This window comes from Equus caballus, chromosome 20, assembly GCF_041296265.1.
Source record: "Equus caballus isolate H_3958 breed thoroughbred chromosome 20, TB-T2T, whole genome shotgun sequence".
Classification (NCBI taxonomy): Eukaryota; Metazoa; Chordata; class Mammalia; order Perissodactyla; family Equidae; genus Equus; species Equus caballus.
The window spans coordinates 30,231,181-30,239,614 of NC_091703.1; the positions used below are offsets into that span (position 1 = coordinate 30,231,181).

The 8,434-nt window shown below is 35.4% G+C and overlaps 1 long non-coding RNA gene across 1 annotated transcript; it reads left to right on the plus strand.

Moving 5' to 3' along the window:
• Nucleotides 1-1,357: 1,357 nt before the first annotated feature.
• LOC106782297 (uncharacterized) lies at nt 1,358-7,999 on the plus strand. The gene is made up of 2 exons (XR_001379264.3): nt 1,358-1,485; nt 7,097-7,999. It is a non-coding gene; the product is annotated as an uncharacterized lncRNA (long non-coding RNA).
• Nucleotides 8,000-8,434: the final 435 nt, after the last annotated feature.

An 8,434-nucleotide genomic window follows, 5' to 3' on the forward strand; every position in this document is an offset into this window, starting at 1 on the left:
AAGTGAATAATGCCTCCTCCTCGTCTTCTTTCAAGATGTCCACACTTTCAAGATGTCTGTGATTTCGTGTTGTCTTATATGGTGTATACGGATATAAATAAATTATGGATATTGAATTGGGAAGATTAATCTGGATTATCCAAATTGGTCATTATAATCACAAGGATTCTTCTAAGAGAGAGGCAGGATGTCAGAGAGGAGACAAGATACTAAGCTGCTGACTTTAAAGATGGAGGAAAGGAATGTAGGTTGCATCTAGAAGATGGAAAGGTATGAAAATAGATTCTCTTCTAATACCTGCAGAAGAATACATTCCTGTGGACTCATCTTAATCTTATCTCCAGAACTCTAAGATAATTAATTTGTGTTATTTTAAGCCACTAAATATGTGGTAATATATCGAAGTAGCAATGGGAAACTAACATAGTTGGCATTCTATTGGAAGGAACAGCTTTCATTTTTAATATACATATAATATATATTTTATACATTATAATACATATTATACATTATATAATATTTGTAACTAAAATTTATCATCTGTCATTCTAATAAGGTGAACTTGACTAATCTCAGATTTTCCACTGGGATAGAAAGACTAATTTGCATATCTTAGGTCACATGACCACCCCCATAAACAGAGAATGGGGGCACTGTAATGAGCAGCTCACTAGAAATGCATCATGTAGACAAAACCAGGAGATGGCAATATTGTTGACGAATATTTAGTTAGTTAGGACATTGCCTTCCTTTACTCCTTCAGGAAACAGAACATTTTTGTAGTGTGCTTGAGAATGGGACCACATTGAAGAGTGGGGACTGAATATGGTTTGGGGAGCCATTTATGGCAGACTGAAATTTCAAATTACCTTGGTCCTTCATGAGATTTTGCAATTGAAATTCACGCTGATTAGTTAGTGACAAGGATAATTCAAATTTCCCTGCTTACACTTATAATCTAACCAATAATGAAACAGGGATGTGTTGCTGAGGGGAAGAATCTTTGACTTTTTTTGAAGATGAGGCCTAGTTGGTCCTTGAAATATTACATTAAGAGACATTGACTATTAATGTGGGCTTGTGAATTCTGAACTGCCAAGATTCTTAAACAGTGATCCTTGAATTGTATATGTATGAAAGTACATGCATTCTCTCAGACTTTGGGGTTGCTGGGTAGGGCCTGAGAGGGACAGAGTCCCTGTAGTCAGTGTCCTTTAGCCAAGAGCAGATTTGCACATTTCCACCTTATGCGTGCTATGACATGAAGACATTCGGGAAGCATTGTCTAGTGTCCCCCACTGCCACTCCACTGATGGTCTCTACCCGTTGCCAGGGGCTGATTTAGTTCCAAGCAGAACACTCCTAGTGTTCTTTGCAGTCTGTTGTGGACTAGGACGGTCCTGGCAATCTGAGGCTGATCTGGTGCTATGGAGGATCAATTTACTACTATGAAGTTCAATTTTATACAAGACCTGGAGTAGCTGAGTGAGTCCATACCAGCGTTGCCAGGAGACATGAGACTAGCATCACATTAATAAGCCTTAACCTAAAAGATGGTGGCAAGTGCATCTATATTTGGACTTTTCTGTCTTTTTCTTTAAATGTGGAAGGATTCCCTACCATTTAGTTAATTAACACATTTATCGCCTCACATGTTTATCTTTTTTTGTGAGAACATTTAAGTTCCATTCTCAACATGTTTTAATTATACAATACAATGTTATTGACTATAGACATCATGTTATATATTAGATCCTCAGAACTTATTCATCTCATAGTTGAAAATTTGTACCCTTTTACCAACCTCTCCTCATTTTCTTCACTTTCCGGACACTGGCAACCACTCTTATAATCTCTGTTTCTATGAGTTTCATCTTTTTTTTCTTTTTTTAAGATTACCTATATAAGTAATACCATGCTGTATTTTCCTTTCTCTGTCTGACTTATTTCACTTAGCTTAATGCCCTCAAGATCCATCCACGCTGTCACAAACAGCAGGGTTTCCTTCTTTCTCATGGCTCGATAAAATTCCATTGTATACATATATCACATTTTTTGACTCATTCATCTGTTGGCGGACACTTAACTTGTTTCCATATCTTGACTAATGTGTATAATGCTGCGATCAACATAAGAGTGCAGAAATCTCCTTGATATCCTATTTTCATTTCCTTTGGATCTGTACCCAGAGGTTAGATTGATGGATCATATGGTAGTTCTATTTCTAATTCTTTGAGGAATTCCATAGTGTTTCCATAGTAGCTGCACCAATTTACATTCCAACTAACAGTACACAGGGTTCTCATTTTCTCCACATCCTTGCCAATACTTGTTATTTCTTGTTCTTTTGATAATAGACATTCTAACTTGTGTGAGGTGATGTGTCATTGTGGTTTTGATTTCCATTTTCCTGATGATTAGTGATGTTGAGCATCTTTTCATGTACCTGTTGGGCTTTTGTATGTCTTCTGTGCAGAAATGTCTATTCTGGTCCTTTGCACATTTTTTAATCAGATTGTTTATGTTTTTCCTATTGAGTTGTATGAGTTCTTTGTGAATTTTGGATATTAACTCCTTGTCAGATATATGGTTTGCAAAATTTCCTTCCATTCCATGTGCTCATTTTATTGATTGTTTCTTTTGCTTTGCGGAAGCTTTTTAGTTTGATGTAGTCTCATTGTTTATTTGTGCTTTTGTTGACTGTTGTTTTAGTATCACATCAAAAAAGTCATTGCCAAAACCAATGTTAAGGTGCTTACTCTCTATATCTCTTCTAGGAGTTTTATGGTTTCAGGTCTTAAATTTAAGTCTTTAATCCATTATGAGTAGAGTTTTGTGCATGGTATAATGCAGGGATCCAATTTCATTCTTCTGAAAGTGGCTGTCCAGTTCTGCCAACACCTTTTCATGAAGAGACTATCCTTTCTCCGTGTATATTCTGACTCCTTTGCTGTAAATTATTGACCATATATGTATTGGTTTATTTCTGGGTTCTCTATTCTGTTACATTGTTACATGTTCTCAATCTGTTACATTGATTTATGTGTCTGTTTTTATGCCAATACCATACTGTTTTGATTACTATATTTTTGTAATATGGTTTGAAAATTTCAAGTGTACATAATTATACATTAGTTTCTGTATAGACTACATTGTGTCCAATACCAGTAGTCTAGTTTTTATCCAACACCATACACATATGCCCATTTACCCCTTTTGCCATCCCTCCATCCCTTTCTCTCTGGTAACCACTAATCTGTTCTTCTTATTCACGTGTTTGTTTATCTTCCATATATGAGTGAAATCATCCAGTGTTTGTCTTTCTACTTTGGGCTTATTTTGCTTGTCATAATACCCTCAAGTTCCATACATGTTGTTGCAAATGACACGATTTTTTCTTCTTTTATGGTTGAGTAGTATTCCATTATATATATATATATACTACATCTTCTTTATCCATTCACACATCGATGGGTACTTATGTTGCTTCTAGTCTTGGCTATTATGAATAATGCTGCGATGAAGTTAAGCTTGCATAAATTGAATTGTTGGCTTCATACTCTTTTGATAAATACCCATTAATGGGATAGCTGGGTCATATGGTATTTCTATTTTTAACTTTTTGATAAATGTCCATGCTGTTTTCCATTAAGGCTGTACCAGTTTGCAATCCCACCAGCAATGTATGAGGTTTCTCTTTTCTCCACATCCTCTCCAGCATTTTTTATTTTTTGTCTTGTTGATTATAGCCACTCTGATGGGTGTAAGGTGATATCTCCTATAGTTCTGATTTGCATTTCCCTAAAAATTAGTGCTATTGAGCACTTTTTCATGTGCTTGTTGGCTATCTGTATATCTTCTTTGGAAAAATGTCTGTTCAGATCCTCTGCCCATTTTTTGATCAGAGTATTTTCATTGTTGACTTGCATGAGGTCTTTATATATTTTGGAAATTAACCTCTTAATGGATATATCATTTGCAAAAATTTTCTTCCAGTTGGTGGGTTTTCTTTTTGTTTTGTTGATGGTTTCCTTTGCTGTGAAGAAGCTTTAATTTCATGTATTCCCATTTGTTTATTTTTCTATCATTTCACTTGCCTAGTCAGACATGGTATTTGAAAATAGGCTGCTAAGATTGATGTCAAAGAGCATACTGCATATATTTTCTTCTAGAAGTTTCATGGTTGCAGGTCTTACATTCAAGTCCTTAATCCATTTTGAATTAATTTTTGTGTATAGTGTAAGATAATGGTCTACTTTCATCCTTTTGCATGTGGCTGTCCAGTTTCCCCAAAACCATTTATTAAAGGGACTTTCCTTTCTCCATTGTATGTTCTTGGTTCCTGTGTTGAGGATTAGCTGTCCATGAACATGTGGTCTTATTTCTGGACTCTAAATTCTGTTTCATTGATTTCTGTGTCTGTTTTTGTGCCAGTACCATGCTTTTTTGATTGCTATAGCTTTGTAGTATATTTTGAAGTCAGGGATTGTGATTCCTCCAGCTTTGTTCTTTTTTCTCTGGATTCCTTTGGCTATTGGGGATCTTTTGTTGTTCCATGTAAATTTTAGGATTCTTTTTTCTGTTTCCATGAAGAATGTCATGGGAATTCTGATTGGGATTGAATTGAATCTGTAGTTTTCTTTAGGTAATATGGACATTTTGGAGCCAGCCCTGAAGGTCTAATGGTTAAAGTTTTGCTTGCTCTCCTTTGGCAGCCCAGGTTTGGTTTCCCAGTGCAGAACCACACCACTCACCTGTCAGTAGTCATGCTGTGGTGGCAAATCTGAAGAAGTTGAAGGACTTACAACTGTAATATACAACTATGTACTGGGACTTTGGGAAGGAAAAAAAAGTGAGAGGACAATTGGCAACAGATGTTAGTTCAGGGTGAAACTTTCTTAACAACAACAACAAAAGTATGGACATTTTAACTTTGTTTAATCTTCCAATCCATGAGCATGAAATAACTTTCTATTTCTTTCTGTCTTCTTTGATTTCTTTCAATAATGTCTTAACGTTTTCAGTGTATAGGTCTTTCGCCTCCTTGGTTAAAATACTTTTAGGTATTTTATTCTTTTTGTTGTGATTGTAAGTTGAATCTGCAAATCAATCAATGTGATACACCACATTAACAAAATAAGAAATAAAAATCATATGATCATCTGAGTAGATGCAGAGAAGATTTGACAAGATCCAACCTCTGTTTATGATAAAAACTCTCAATAAAATAGGTATGGAAGGAAACTATCTCAACATAATAAAGGCCATGTATGACAAACCTGCAACCAATACATATTTAATAGTGAAAAACTGAAAGCCATTTCCTGAGAACAGGAACAAGACAAGGGTGCTCACTCTCGCCACTCTTATTCAACATAGCACTGGAAGATTTGGCCAGAGAAATTAGGCAAGAAAAAGAAATAAAAGGGATGCAAATTGGAGGGGAAGAAGCAAAATTCTCACTGTTTGCAGGTGACATGATTCTATACATAGAAAACCCTAAAGAATCCACCAGAAAACTATTAGAAATAATCAATACCTGCAGAAAATTTTCAAGGTACAAAATCAGCATACAAAAATCACTTGCATTCCTGTGCATTAATAATAAACTAGCAGAAAGAGAAGTCAAGAATAAAATCACATTTGCTATCACAACAGAAAGAAAAAATATCTAGGAATAAATTTAAACTAGGGGATGAAAGATCTATAGCACAAAAGGTTGATAAGAAAGCAGATACAGGAAAATAGGGGTTACAGTTGAGGTCATAACTTGATATAAATCTAGAAATATTTGCTTATTAAACACCATTTATATCTTCTCTGTAGCTTTTATATCATCCACACAAGTTTAAAGAATTCGCCTTGATAGCGGAGTCAAAGCAGAAAAATCTAGTGTTTACAGTAAAGGCAGTATTTTTTATAAGCGCAGGTCATGAAATCTCCAGAACTAGAGTCTCTTATGGATCAATTGGTATTTTAGAGTCCCTGGAAGTAAGCATGAGGGACAACCAACACAGGAATACTACACTTCTTGTAATGGACAAGGATCTCATCACATGCTCCATTAAAGGACTTTATCTGTCAGTCCCAGAACTGCCTTTATCATACTAAATCTGGCAATATATGTAGTGCATGGATTAAAAAATGGCTCTAAAAATAGACTCCTATCCCTTCTTAAACTTCATCTACATAGAAACCTTCACATCCTTGTTTCTCAACGTATTGATGAGGGTATTGACACTAAGAGTGACAATTATGTAGAAGAGAGTAAGGAATTCACCCTGCTCTTGGTGAAATAAAGTTTGTTTGCTGGAGGTATATCTATATCTATATCTATATCTATATCTATAATCTGCTGTATTGCTTTCTATCTATCCATCTGTCTATTATATATGATCTTTCTGTCTGTCTATCTACACTATCTATCTTGTGGTAACATAGGAGAGACACACTATAGGGAAATATAAATGTGGAAAGTTTTCTTTCCTTCTGGCAGTTGATTTAATGAATGTCAAGTCACCACTTGCAATGTACTTATAGTCAATGATGGATAGAGTCAGGGACACAAGCATGATTAGTATTGTGAAGACAAAAACCTTAGGGGCCATAGTATATGCACAGTGGAGCAGTATGTGCATCTAGAGTACCAATATGAGAGTGTTGCCAATTATGCGGGTACAGATGCCAGTTAGTACAGAGATTTGCAAAGTGCAGCATGTTTGGGATATGCCTCGACAGACAAAAGGATACATTTCACCATGCTCAGTGTGAGGAAAAAACAGTTCTGGATGGCAAATCTAGACAGGTTGTGGTCTTATCTGTGCCCCAGATAAGATTATACAACATTGGAGGGATGAAACCTGTGGTGAAACGCACATGTAGTAATGAAGGGGTAACTTTCTGAAACAACACTGGTATGAGGAGTTGAAAATCTAGAGGTGAAATCAAGAAAATATTCATGTTTCCCAGAAACGTGAACAGGTAAAATGTGAGGAAAATTGTATGGAGAATTAGCTGTAGACCTGGGATAATAAGATAAACCTACCAGGATATAGCTCTCTAAAGATCTCATATTGTTCTTTTTCATTCTCTGTAGCCTTGCTTTACCTCATGGCAGGAAGATGAGTGGCTCCAAAATGGAATGACCCTGTGGAGGAAGAAGTTCACATTTGACTACAAGTTTTATCAAAGAGACATTAAACAATTATGGGATCTGAGATGCACATCATCTTTTTGAGAGTTGATATTCTGAGGGTTGACTATCAATAATTTCTAAAATTTTCTGTCTTCTTTTCATTTTGCCAGGTGTACAAAATGCATCTTCAAAGAGTGAATATGTACAAGGGGAAGATAAGTCAATATTCTCCTTCTTTTCTATTTGTAATTGCGGGAGATTCAAATTTTTCATTTTTCCATTCGTATGTAACCCAAAGATGTCTCCCTACAGGCCATTGGCATTCTGGTTTTTATCTCTGGATCAGGGAAAACCAAGATCACTTTAATGATCAATTTAAATAAAGAATTAATTTTTTAAACTTGACTTTATTGGGTCTGGTCCAAATGTGAACTCAATAAGCTTATAATTGACCAGGCAACACCTTAGAAGGCCGATGATGGGATTATTTTGGTATACCTTTCTAATTACATCTATTCTGTTTAACATTATATGTAACATTTAATCTGAGAAGATGAGACAGAGCAGCTTCTTCCAGCAACTCAGTTATTCTAAGCCCTATTGTACCCCAACCTCAATGGTTTCATTATATATGTTTCATCACTGGGTATGTGTTCTCACCCAAAGAGTGTGTAGGTTTACAGACATCTTATGAATATGTAAGAAATGGGAAAAGAAGGAAACCATATCCATCAATAAAAATTAACCGATACCTAAAACTCAACTCCAACTGAAGTTTCATCTATAATGTTTTAATAGTTTATAACCTGTTCTAATTCACATTCTTCTCAAATAAAACATTCATTTACCAGAAGCCTCCAGAAATGAATTCACGCCATTTATCCCTTATGATCCTTCATACATAACTTGTGCTTTATGGTCTATGATAATGTTATAAATAGAACGGTTTGCATTGGTTTGGTATCTTTGAGGGTGAGTATGGACTCTGAAAATTACCAAAAGTCAGAGTCCATATTTTTTTTTATAAAGCCCTTTGAAAGTCATATACATCCAGTTTGTTTCATCTCTCCTGTGCGTTGGGGGAAAAGAAAAAAGCTGAGAGCTGTTGCTTTAGAAATACTTTGGTGTAATTAAATCATTTTATGCCATTCATGTTTCCCTAACAACAAGTTCATAATATTGCATATAAAAACTTTAACATTTGCTAGCACCCAATAGTTGGCAGAGGATAAAAATTCTTTTGCAAATCTAGTGACCACAGCATGAAGAATATTAGAGCTTGGCTATAACCCAGATTGT